This window comes from Xenopus tropicalis, chromosome 8, assembly GCF_000004195.4.
Source record: "Xenopus tropicalis strain Nigerian chromosome 8, UCB_Xtro_10.0, whole genome shotgun sequence".
In the NCBI taxonomy this organism is placed as follows: Eukaryota; Metazoa; Chordata; class Amphibia; order Anura; family Pipidae; genus Xenopus; species Xenopus tropicalis.
Genome location: NC_030684.2, coordinates 96,683,597 through 96,697,371, shown reverse-complemented (window position 1 = coordinate 96,697,371; position 13,775 = coordinate 96,683,597). Strand labels below are relative to the sequence as shown.

General features: G+C 42.2%; 1 protein-coding gene across 2 annotated transcripts in view; it reads right to left on the bottom strand.

Annotated features, from left to right (window-relative positions):
* The window catches only part of wdr25 (WD repeat domain 25), an 80,502-nt gene that overhangs the window by 20,414 nt on the left and 46,313 nt on the right, over window positions 1-13,775 (bottom strand). The window lies entirely within an intron of this gene.

Here is a 13,775-nt window from a genome sequence, read left to right as displayed (position 1 = left end):
AATACTGTGCTTTCACACTAATGACAGGAATTAGAAAAAGAGCCAACATCTTATTGTCTAGTCATTACTAGATGCCTAGCTATGGGTGGGATTTCTTCCAAAACTTCTGTTCTGCCACTTTGCTTCAGCTTGATATCATAACAGAGTATCTTGAAGAATAGAGGAGAAAGGATATTAATCAATACCAAGCCATTTGTTGCATCATTCCAAAGACAGCTCTCAGTTTGATCGTACATTGTTGCCTGTGCAGGTTTAAATGCCAGCCTAACAATGCATCTCAGCATCCCGTAATAGATATTTCCAAAAAGGCATTTGCCAAATACTTTCCAGCAGAGGCCTGACAGATGTATTACTGCTCCATTTTCCACAAGGGCTGTTTCTTGGAGCCAGAATGCAAAACGGCACTGAGAGGTACTGAAGTGTAACTGGCAATTTTTTAAACACACTGTGTTGCATCTGTCTTTTTTGTTCTTTTTAGGCACAATCCATCCATTTATAGTGCAAGTAATTGCATCAGATATTTTAATACCAATTGTACAGTGAAACACAATGTACGACAGTGATTGGTTTGAAGAGTTTGGAATGAAAAGTTTGAAGGCTTTAGCATGCATGGCTTAGAACTGATATGAAAGATGGGTGATATAACCAATTTACTGTTCTTTGCTTAAGAATATGTTGGCACTTGATAAATACATAAGAATGAACATACATATTGTACACATTGTGAAAGAACCCTGAGAACTGTAATAAAATTAACATCAGGGAGAATGTTTTTTTAATGAAATTTCAGTCAACTGGAAGACAAAATTACTCTGCAGTAGCATATACATTATATATCCTACCTTGTTAGTGAAGCTCCTTTCCACTATGCTAAAACTGTTCTTCATAGAAACAAACAAGTGGTCATTTAAGACCACAAGTGCGGCCCCTTAAAAAGTACTTGTGCTCCTTCTGTATAGTTGTGCTTGGTGTCACTCAGCCCTACCTGCCTTTTGCTATGAATCGAGTGCTGCTGCACCTAATGACACAGGGAAGTCTGGAGCTACCGCCAACCCCTGACCAGACAGTAACTCCAGGGTTCCCATCCTAACCATCATCAATAGGCATATTACCAGGGGCGTATTTATTTCAAGTTTTGGGGGGGGGGGGGGGTGCGTTTTTCCTTTTTTTATTAATTAAAAGGAAAAAAAATGGTTACCCGTTCACTTGAAAATTCAGGGACATGTCTAAAAAATCCATCCAATTTACTTTACATGCAATAAAAGCAGCTCTGCAACAGGTCTGCCTATAAATTGCCTTATATGGAAATAACTGAATATTATGCTTCTGATAGAAAACATCATATGAAAGGTTATAAAAGTACAGACTGTTACTGTATTGTTTTGAAGTCTCTTGTATCACTGTCGCCTCGGTTGGTGTGCTATGGAGACTGCTTCCACAAGACTTGTATTTTGTATGACTAATAAATAACTCAGTCTTTCTGAGAAAATCTTGTCTCCCAGTCCTGTTTTATGACTAGGCATGCTGGGTTAGAAAAAATACCAACACAGCACAGGGCAAATGTGGATACAAACATGTGTAAGGGCTAGGGTTGGCAACAATTCTAGAAAAGAAATACAAGCCTTCCTATATTATTTTCTTTCTTTCCTATTAATAACTTTGGTATCAAGCATTCATTTTGTTGGCCAGGGAGGCATTATTTTTGCACCAGGGGGGTTAAAAAAAAAAAAATAAAGGAAGGGAGGGGGATCACCAATGAGCCGGTCTTGAACCAGTGCCCTCTGGATATTGCTGTCCTTGATAGTCCCTTGCTCTACCACTGAGCTCCAAAGGGATCACTGATTGCAAATGTCTCAGAAAGGCTTCTAGGTGAGGGCATGCTTTCAATCTATCCATTTCTGCATGCATCTTACTGGCATGCCTGGAGTTAATGGAGTGCTCATTTGCCATTTCTACAGTCATTATTATACTGGCACATCCGGTGCTAATATGCTGATTAGCCATTTCCTATAACAATTGTACTGGCACTTCAGGGGTTACATTATATATATATATATATATATAGATTGCAGAGTGGGGAGCACACCAAACTTTAGGTACAATACCTGGGTGCCAGAGCCGCAAAATGTAGATAAGTGAATGAATGTCGGCACTCACAGGATTCTCACAAGGATGTATCACAGACAATATGGTTGAATGCAACTAGGTGAGGTTTATTGTCCTACGTTTCGGTTCTTTACTGGAACCTTCGTCAGGGAAGCAAAATTGTGTACAGAACATTGTTTAAATGCAGAACTTGGCGCCAAATAGCGCGTTGCTAGGCAACCAGACCGTCAATAAAATGTTCAAAAGTGGTGAAAGAGGCAAAGACAGAATAAAAATAGTAAGTTTGTAAACCTGTGCTTTGTGTCATTCATTAGCCATACTCACCCCATACTAAACGTAGCGATACCGAGTCAGAGTGAGTTCCGTGTGTGCGAGTATATCCTGAGAGCCGACCTGTCCGTCATACTCAGGCGCCGCCCCCGTAACCCCCTAGAGGTACTCCCTGGCAACCGCGCGTATATCACAGTGCTTGCACGTCCGAGCAGGGGACCATTGTAATGCACAGCTTATGCCGAAACATACCATTCCTCTTAGAGCTGCAGAGGCAGCATTGCACGATCGGTGCTAGTGACGGTAAAACACTGCTGGTATTACCCAGGGGTGTTAACCAGTCACATAGCTACCGTAGAGGGGTTATTCGGACGGTCCTTGATTGCACAGTGAGCGCGTGTGGAGCAAAGTTACGGGGGGTAGGCATCGCCCCCCGCGGGGCTGTCACTTGCGTATTAGTGAGCGGTAATGTTCAGGATCGTACACGTAACACAGCGGGGTGATACGGGGTGCACCTTCTACCCGTAAAGTACGAGACGAATTGGGGTACACCTGCTACCCATATTACAATTCGTAGGGAGGTTGAGACTGGGGTACACCTGCTACCCCAGGGGGGTGATCTGGCCAATAGACATCACAAGCAGAGCGGTTAAAGAAAGGGAGCAAGGAGAGTGTGAGAGGGAAGACAGAGATTATATACAAAGATATAGATATAACCAGTATCCCATTGTACACCGGGATATGGATTGCCATGATTATATATAGATGTGCAGAGTTGCACAGTGTAGCGTTACTAATAAGCATATAGATACATTTTGCCAAAAGACGTGAACGCCTAGCACATCTAAAGTGTCCCATGTGAGTCCCAATGACATGGAGAGAAGGGTTACAAATGAAATAACTAAACTTGTTAAATAAAACAGCCAAGCGGCAGAGTCTCATTCAGGCCTCTGGGGGTCACACAGTCAAGTTTATGGATCCACCTGGATTCCCTTTGTAAGAGTGCCTGGTCTCTGTTACCCCCTCGTGAAAGGGGGGGTTGGAAGTCAATTGCCATACATCTGAATGTAGGAAGAGAATGCTTCATTTTGAGGAAATGTCTGGCGACAGGCTGGTCAGCCTTACCTTCCTTAAGAGCCCTGCTAACTGCTGAGCGATGGTTCCCTATTCTTTCACGCAGTGTGGTAATGGTTTTGCCCACATAATATAGGCCACATGGGCAGGAGATAATGTAAATCACATAAACAGAGGTACAAGTTAATCTGTGGTTGATCTTGAACCGCTTTCCCGTGTGTGGGTGGGGGAAATTGGGTCCTGTGAGGAGGCATCTGCATGTAACGCAGTCAGGACACTTGAAACACCCCAGTTTCTTTTGTGATGACAACCAGTTTGTGGGGGAAGTGGAATGACCTTTGAAGTCAGTTCTGACCAAAAGATTCCGTAGAGTACTGTTCCTTTTATATCCCAACATTGGTTTCTTGGCTTGATATAGGGACAGAGTCTCATCTTGGTTGATCATTGCCCAGTTGTTCTGGATGCTTTTGGACAGTTGTGATGATGTAAAATTATACGTGGTTGTAAAGATTAATGGGGTCGACTGGGTCTTGTCCTTCTTATTCTTTTGTAGTAACCCCTCCTGTGTGTGGAGACGTGCTCTCTGGAGTTGTGGATCTAGTTGGTTCTTTGTATATCCCCGTTCCAGGAACCTGTTATACATTTCTCTAAGCTGAATTTCCGCAGTATCCGGTGAGCTATTATTTCGAATGACCCGTAGGAATTGGGAGAAGGGAATGCCCCTGATTGTAGCTGGAGGATGGTGACTGGACGCATGTAAAATGGAATTGCGATCCGTAGGTTTTCTAAAGAGTCTTGTGCCCAGGCACGAGTCAGTTTTAAAAATGTTCAAATCTAGAAAGTCCACGTGATCCTGATCGTAGTTCAGAGTAAGTTTGATGGGGCTATCAAGCTCGTTTAACTCACGATGGAACCTAAGCATATTTTCTTCCCCATCAGTCCAGATCATGAAAAGATCGTCAATATACCGAAAGTACACTAGAATCTGCTCACCCAGCAGGGGAAAAATATATTTGGACTCAAAGTCCTGCATATAGAGATTAGCATATGATGGTGCCAACGCACTACCCATTGCCGTGCCGGAAACCTGCAGGTAGTAGGAGTTCTCAAAGCGAAAATAGTTCCTGGTGAGTGTCAGTTCGAGGAGCCGTAGCAGAAATTCAGTGGGGGTGTCTGCAGGTGGATTTTTGGTCAGAGCCGTTCTGATGGCATTAATACCCTGTTCGTGTGGGATAATGGTATATAGGCTTTTAACATCCATTGTAACAAGGAGACTGTCAAGGGGAATGTCGCCCAGGGCTTTAAGTCTTTGAATTACATGTGTGGAGTCCCGTGTGTAAGATACCATAGACCTGACTAAGGGCTGTAAGTAAGAATCAATAAAGGTCGAGACAGGTTGATAAAGGGAACCCACGGCGGAGATAATTGGTCTCCCGGGGGGTGATGAGAGGGATTTGTGAACCTTTGGTAGGGTGTAGATGATAGGAATGCGAGGGTATTGAGTGGTCATGTACTGAGTAGAATCCTCAGTTAGCCAACCAGCGTTAAGGCCAGAGGACAAAATACCGTCCAGTTCTTTTTTGAATCTAGGGGTAGGGTCACACGGAAGGGCACTATATGTCCCGATATCGGCAAGTTGTCCCAATAACTCATCCCTATAATAGGAATAGTCTAATAGGACGATTGATCCACCTTTATCGGCGGGTCTGATTACCAGGTTCTTGTCGGCTTTGATACTTTTGATTGCTTGACGCTCAGCTACTGATAGGTTGGGGTGGGATCTAGTGTTATTGGCCATAGTTTTGGCTTCAAGGTTAAGTACCTTTCCAAACGTGCGTACTGCAGCAGGGGTGTTGGGTGGTTCGAAATTACTTTTGGCCCTAAATCGGGGACGGTCAGTGTCTTTAGAGTTTCTGAAGTGTTCTTTGAGTTTCAGTTTACGCTGAAACCTATAGATCTCAACTAAGGTATCAAAAGTATCGGGGATAGTGCTGGGTACAAAGGAAAGGCCTTTGGACAATAGTGATATTTCCCCCTGTGTAAGAATATGTTTACTAAGATTAAAGATTATGTTTTCCTCCCCTTGGGTGGTTTCCCCCTTATGTTTGTGGCCACCCCGTCTGGTCCGTCTTCGCCGTCTGATCCCTTCTGGGATCTGGTTTTTACTCCTAAAAAAGGCTTAGGATTGGGTTTACCTTCTAAAGTCGTGTCAGAACCGGTTGACTGGTCCGAGCTATCTACCGTAGTGAGTGCCCTGGGAAGTCTCTTACGTCTGAGTGGCTGACCCACTCGGCCCCCTTGTCTCAGGCCCAACAACCACCCGTATACCCTCTTGTTCTTATAGTCATCGGCCACTTTTTGTAGCTTTTTTTGTTTAAAGTTTGATAGATCCTGTTTGTATTTGTCTACATTAATCTGGAGTTTATTAAGCCAGTCGGTGGAGGAGTCGGTCTTGAAAGAGTCGAGGTATTGTGCTTCAAGGCGTTCAATGTCAGTGCGTACTGTCACTAGTTCTTTCCCCACCTGTTCTACTACCAAAAGGATTAGGTCAAATGAACAGTGGTTTAAGATACCGCACCATTTGCTGCAGAACTCGGGGTTGTTACGGCCGATGGTAGGGATATTATTAATCCTGAAGCCCCTGGGAATCAGCCTTTGTCTGTGGTAGTTTGACAAGAAAACCCCGTGTAGCTGGAGATCAAGTTCCCTTTTCTTTAAGAACAAGAGGGTATACGGGTGGTTGTTGGGCCTGAGACAAGGGGGCCGAGTGGGTCAGCCACTCAGACGTAAGAGACTTCCCAGGGCACTCACTACGGTAGATAGCTCGGACCAGTCAACCGGTTCTGACACGACTTTAGAAGGTAAACCCAATCCTAAGCCTTTTTTAGGAGTAAAAACCAGATCCCAGAAGGGATCAGACGGCGAAGACGGACCAGACGGGGTGGCCACAAACATAAGGGGGAAACCACCCAAGGGGAGGAAAACATAATCTTTAATCTTAGTAAACATATTCTTACACAGGGGGAAATATCACTATTGTCCAAAGGCCTTTCCTTTGTACCCAGCACTATCCCCGATACTTTTGATACCTTAGTTGAGATCTATAGGTTTCAGCGTAAACTGAAACTCAAAGAACACTTCAGAAACTCTAAAGACACTGACCGTCCCCGATTTAGGGCCAAAAGTAATTTCGAACCACCCAACACCCCTGCTGCAGTACGCACGTTTGGAAAGGTACTTAACCTTGAAGCCAAAACTATGGCCAATAACACTAGATCCCACCCCAACCTATCAGTAGCTGAGCGTCAAGCAATCAAAAGTATCAAAGCCGACAAGAACCTGGTAATCAGACCCGCCGATAAAGGTGGATCAATCGTCCTATTAGACTATTCCTATTATAGGGATGAGTTATTGGGACAACTTGCCGATATCGGGACATATAGTGCCCTTCCGTGTGACCCTACCCCTAGATTCAAAAAAGAACTGGACGGTATTTTGTCCTCTGGCCTTAACGCTGGTTGGCTAACTGAGGATTCTACTCAGTACATGACCACTCAATACCCTCGCATTCCTATCATCTACACCCTACCAAAGGTTCACAAATCCCTCTCATCACCCCCCGGGAGACCAATTATCTCCGCCGTGGGTTCCCTTTATCAACCTGTCTCGACCTTTATTGATTCTTACTTACAGCCCTTAGTCAGGTCTATGGTATCTTACACACGGGACTCCACACATGTAATTCAAAGACTTAAAGCCCTGGGCGACATTCCCCTTGACAGTCTCCTTGTTACAATGGATGTTAAAAGCCTATATACCATTATCCCACACGAACAGGGTATTAATGCCATCAGAACGGCTCTGACCAAAAATCCACCTGCAGACACCCCCACTGAATTTCTGCTACGGCTCCTCGAACTGACACTCACCAGGAACTATTTTCGCTTTGAGAACTCCTACTACCTGCAGGTTTCCGGCACGGCAATGGGTAGTGCGTTGGCACCATCATATGCTAATCTCTATATGCAGGACTTTGAGTCCAAATATATTTTTCCCCTGCTGGGTGAGCAGATTCTAGTGTACTTTCGGTATATTGACGATCTTTTCATGATCTGGACTGATGGGGAAGAAAATATGCTTAGGTTCCATCGTGAGTTAAACGAGCTTGATAGCCCCATCAAACTTACTCTGAACTACGATCAGGATCACGTGGACTTTCTAGATTTGAACATTTTTAAAACTGACTCGTGCCTGGGCACAAGACTCTTTAGAAAACCTACGGATCGCAATTCCATTTTACATGCGTCCAGTCACCATCCTCCAGCTACAATCAGGGGCATTCCCTTCTCCCAATTCCTACGGGTCATTCGAAATAATAGCTCACCGGATACTGCGGAAATTCAGCTTAGAGAAATGTATAACAGGTTCCTGGAACGGGGATATACAAAGAACCAACTAGATCCACAACTCCAGAGAGCACGTCTCCACACACAGGAGGGGTTACTACAAAAGAATAAGAAGGACAAGACCCAGTCGACCCCATTAATCTTTACAACCACGTATAATTTTACATCATCACAACTGTCCAAAAGCATCCAGAACAACTGGGCAATGATCAACCAAGATGAGACTCTGTCCCTATATCAAGCCAAGAAACCAATGTTGGGATATAAAAGGAACAGTACTCTACGGAATCTTTTGGTCAGAACTGACTTCAAAGGTCATTCCACTTCCCCCACAAACTGGTTGTCATCACAAAAGAAACTGGGGTGTTTCAAGTGTCCTGACTGCGTTACATGCAGATGCCTCCTCACAGGACCCAATTTCCCCCACCCACACACGGGAAAGCGGTTCAAGATCAACCACAGATTAACTTGTACCTCTGTTTATGTGATTTACATTATCTCCTGCCCATGTGGCCTATATTATGTGGGCAAAACCATTACCACACTGCGTGAAAGAATAGGGAACCATCGCTCAGCAGTTAGCAGGGCTCTTAAGGAAGGTAAGGCTGACCAGCCTGTCGCCAGACATTTCCTCAAAATGAAGCATTCTCTTCCTACATTCAGATGTATGGCAATTGACTTCCAACCCCCCCTTTCACGAGGGGGTAACAGAGACCAGGCACTCTTACAAAGGGAATCCAGGTGGATCCATAAACTTGACTGTGTGACCCCCAGAGGCCTGAATGAGACTCTGCCGCTTGGCTGTTTTATTTAACAAGTTTAGTTATTTCATTTGTAACCCTTCTCTCCATGTCATTGGGACTCACATGGGACACTTTAGATGTGCTAGGCGTTCACGTCTTTTGGCAAAATGTATCTATATGCTTATTAGTAACGCTACACTGTGCAACTCTGCACATCTATATATAATCATGGCAATCCATATCCCGGTGTACAATGGGATACTGGTTATATCTATATCTTTGTATATAATCTCTGTCTTCCCTCTCACACTCTCCTTGCTCCCTTTCTTTAACCGCTCTGCTTGTGATGTCTATTGGCCAGATCACCCCCCTGGGGTAGCAGGTGTACCCCAGTCTCAACCTCCCTACGAATTGTAATATGGGTAGCAGGTGTACCCCAATTCGTCTCGTACTTTACGGGTAGAAGGTGCACCCCGTATCACCCCGCTGTGTTACGTGTACGATCCTGAACATTACCGCTCACTAATACGCAAGTGACAGCCCCGCGGGGGGCGATGCCTACCCCCCGTAACTTTGCTCCACACGCGCTCACTGTGCAATCAAGGACCGTCCGAATAACCCCTCTACGGTAGCTATGTGACTGGTTAACACCCCTGGGTAATACCAGCAGTGTTTTACCGTCACTAGCACCGATCGTGCAATGCTGCCTCTGCAGCTCTAAGAGGAATGGTATGTTTCGGCATAAGCTGTGCATTACAATGGTCCCCTGCTCGGACGTGCAAGCACTGTGATATACGCGCGGTTGCCAGGGAGTACCTCTAGGGGGTTACGGGGGCGGCGCCTGAGTATGACGGACAGGTCGGCTCTCAGGATATACTCGCACACACGGAACTCACTCTGACTCGGTATCGCTACGTTTAGTATGGGGTGAGTATGGCTAATGAATGACACAAAGCACAGGTTTACAAACTTACTATTTTTATTCTGTCTTTGCCTCTTTCACCACTTTTGAACATTTTATTGACGGTCTGGTTGCCTAGCAACGCGCTATTTGGCGCCAAGTTCTGCATTTAAACAATGTTCTGTACACAATTTTGCTTCCCTGACGAAGGTTCCAGTAAAGAACCGAAACGTAGGACAATAAACCTCACCTAGTTGCATTCAACCATATTGTCTGTGATACATCCTTGTGAGAATCCTGTGAGTGCCGACATTCATTCACTTATATATATATATATATATACAAATAATTTAAATACCATCACAAATTAGTAATGGTTGTATATTGCATAGTTGCTTAAGTTTTCTTTTATTAATAGTAATTACACTTTTATTTTGTCTTTATACTGTCATGACTGTGGTTAATATGCTCATTATCCATTTTTAGGTTCCTATTTTAAGTTTTTTCATTAATTAAAAGGCTTTGTAGAAGTACGTTACGTCACTTCCGCATCGTTGGTGCATGGTTAGGTCCGGTGCTGTCCTGTGCCTAAGCTTTTACAGCACAGCAAGATGCCATATGCCCTAAAATAACGAACCTCTTTATATATTGTGCACTTGTTCTCTTATGATTAATGCCAAAGTCTAACTTGAATTTCAGTCTGTTGTCAAAGTAACATTTGACTAGGACAGGAATGCCACAGAATCCTGACGTTATATAAAGTTAGTGGGGCCTGATGCTGCCCCTGCTGAAACCATACTGGCTGCTTTAGGGTTTATATTTACCAGACTTGCACAACACAACCTGCAGGAAACAGCTATACAGGCCTTTAATTTTACTTTATAATAAGACATCTTAAACAATATCGATCTAGCAACCATAAAACCCTAATTCTAAATAAACATTAAACAGGCCAGATAAGGATGATATGACGTATGCCTTTTAATCTTGTATGGAATAGATAGTAGTCTAATGTATTTATGGGCTTTGTACACACTACAATCAATATTTATCTGAAACTAATCCAAAACATTTGAAAGACATTGATAAAACACCACATAAACTAAGAGGATTATCTAGGCTGGCTGTTTAGCGTGAAAACCAAAGGAGTCCATTTATGTCCATTCTGCTGGATGCAGTTTTTCTTCTCTACAGTTTAGAAATAAATCTCCCTATAGTTGTGTTTAATAGTATAATATTATGGGCAATATGTAAAACAGAAATTGAAAGGACGTGATTGTGATGTCCCATTGCAGCACAATGCAATAAAGACTTTGTACACTGTAGGTATGTATTTAAGCAAAGCTGCCAGATCACACAGTTACAGCAGATCAGCAGATGTCTTACTAACTGAGCATGTTCACTTGGTCTGCATGTCTGTGCAGGAGCGAGGCATTATGGGAACTTTCTTTACAGAACCCAGTTTTTTTTTCCTATGAGGCTTCTGATCATCTGAACAGGTGAAATATGGGGAGACTTAAGGGCACTACTGAGACAACTGATGGTATGCCTGCAGCTTGAGATTAACTCTTTACTAGCCTTTCCTTCTCCTTTAAGAAACACACAAATTGTAATTCTGTTATATAGGCTCATGCAATTTAATAGACACCAATAATCTACAAATTAAACACTGAGCAGCATCTACAGAAAAAGCCATAATTATTTGTTGTTTCCAGAAACAATAAGCCATAGGCACAGCAATGAACATGCTTTATAAGTTTAGCCGAGAAATTAAATTGCCTATAGCTTTAATTGAACCTCCCAAGGTAAATAAGGAACAGTACCCTATATAGGGCCTTTGACAAAGTAGCCTTTTGAGTATGGAAATGACTGTTTACCTATAAAGAGGGGTAACTACACTAAATTCTATGAATAGCATATTGTTTATTGTACATCTGTTATATACTTTTAATAGGAGTTTCATTTCCAGGGGGTATATTCTAAAGTTAAAGTAACAGAGAGGACATATTTCAAATATTTGGTAAAGGAATAAAATAGTTTAGTAAGCCTTTTTCCCACCTGATGAGACATTATAGAGAGAGAGCCATAATAAAATCAATTAGCAGTTGCTTCAGTGAATACCAATTACGCCAGGCTACAACGTTTGAAACGGGTCAGTCTCATAACACTCTGCATTCAATTTTCATTAAAGGACAATTACTGTAAAGACACAGCATTGTGTGGTGATTAATTAGACCAATTTTGGCCCAGCATATTATGTAGATGTGACAGGAAAAAAGCCAATATGTTGCCTGCCACAGACAATTCCACCTGTAGATATTAATCTTTTAGAGAATGAAAATAGACAGTAGAAGCCTGTTGCTATCTATTTGCAGTATGAATCAAAAGCAGAAATACCCAGCCTGTGCCAAGCAAACTACTGGTAACCTTAACTCCTGTTTTACAAAGCACCAGCTAGACAGCCTTGGTTACATACAATAGGTTTAATATATTTTTCTTATAGTTTTTAGATTAGAGTGCTTCCTCAACCAAGCATTTTTCCCCTACTCCAAACAACTCAGCCACGCTATGTGTCAGTATTGCACTGTGTATGGTTTTGCTGGGACCAGGCAGTTAGACTCATGAAATCTATCAGCAAATTACATATGTTAGTTTGAGAAACTTGATCACTAACTTACTGTTGCTGTTGACTAAACTTTATCAAATATATAAAAATTGTAAGAAATAAACGGTTAATTAACATCTATTTCATTTTAGTGTTTTTTTTTTTTTAATTCATAATTATATTGTATTCCTAGATCCAAACTAGGCTGCATCTCTTTACTCTACATTGATGTATACTGTGCTTTGTAATGAAATTTGGTAAGTGTGTTGAACACATTGCGTGTTGAGCATGAGGAACATATTTGTGGAAGTCACAAGTCTGGCCTGATACCCTGCCAGGTGAGACACTTCCTGCAGAACGGCACTGCAACCTGAAAACTACCCATTCATCATCTTTTGTCATTGGAATTAACAATTACTAGCGATAAGGGACATTTTTCACCAGGCGTGGATTCGCGGTGAATTTCCGCATTTCACCACTGGTGTTTTTTCTTGTGAAACGGATGCAAGAATTCACAGTGGAAAAATTAGCCGCGAGACAAAAAAAATTGTGTGCTTCAAAAAAAAATAATTGCCTGCAAAATTTTTTTGATGTGCGTCTTTTTCCGTATTTTGCTAATTTTTTGCAGTTTCGCGAATGTTTCAAGAATATTTTGGTGAAATGGGACAGATTCGCTTATCACTAACAATTACATATATTGCCATGGTACAGTGTGTGATGTCAAAACAAATGGGGTATGTAATAAAAGGTACAAAGTTTGCTAAGGTGCAGTAGCCCAGAGAAACCTAGTTAGCCTTGTGTGTGTGTATATATCAGTGCCGGACTGGCCTACCTGTTTCTAACCAACTGGCCTGTTTAATTTTTTTGTTTAGTCAAATTAATTAATTGTTTTTATATAGTCAAATAAGCTAAATAGATAGAAGAATAGAGTATAGCAAATAAAGAAAAGAGAATAAAAAATTGAGTAAGTACAGGAGAAAAAAATCATTTGCAGAGAGGTGGGCCTATGGTCTGCCACTTTGCAGGGTGATTTCACTACATTGGTTGGAAACCTGGGCAGAACACTGGCAAGTAAAGTAATTTTAGTTATTTACAAAATAGAAGTGAGTTGGGGGTATGCTGGAACACTGATCTGGGATGGTCTGATAAGGATATAGGGATTTTTGTGTATAACAAGCTGTGTAATTCTAGTCAGCATCATTCAATGGCTACTACAGCAAATAAAGTGCTGTCTTCCATGAAAATGTCATTAACTTAAGGGATAAAAACATAATTTTGCCTTTTTTATAGGTCTCTGGTAAGGCCTAACCTTGAGTATGCAGTGCCGTTTTGGGCTCCAATCCTTAAGAAGGATATTAACGAGCCGAAGAGAGTGCAGAGACATGAAACTAAAAGAGCATTTAAACTATGTTGTTAGACTGTCAAGGTTGGAGTTGTTCTCTCTGGAAAAAAGATGAATGTGAGGGGACATGATTACTCGTGCAAGTATAACTGCACTAGACAAAATTATAGACAGATATCAGGGGATCTTTTTTCCCATAGAAAAGATAAATAAATCAGAAACCATCCCTTTAGAAGATGAACAAAACTTTTTTTTACGTCGAGGGCAGTGAGGTTGTGGAATGCCCTGCTTGTTTGATGTTGTGATGGCAAATTCTATTAATGAGTGG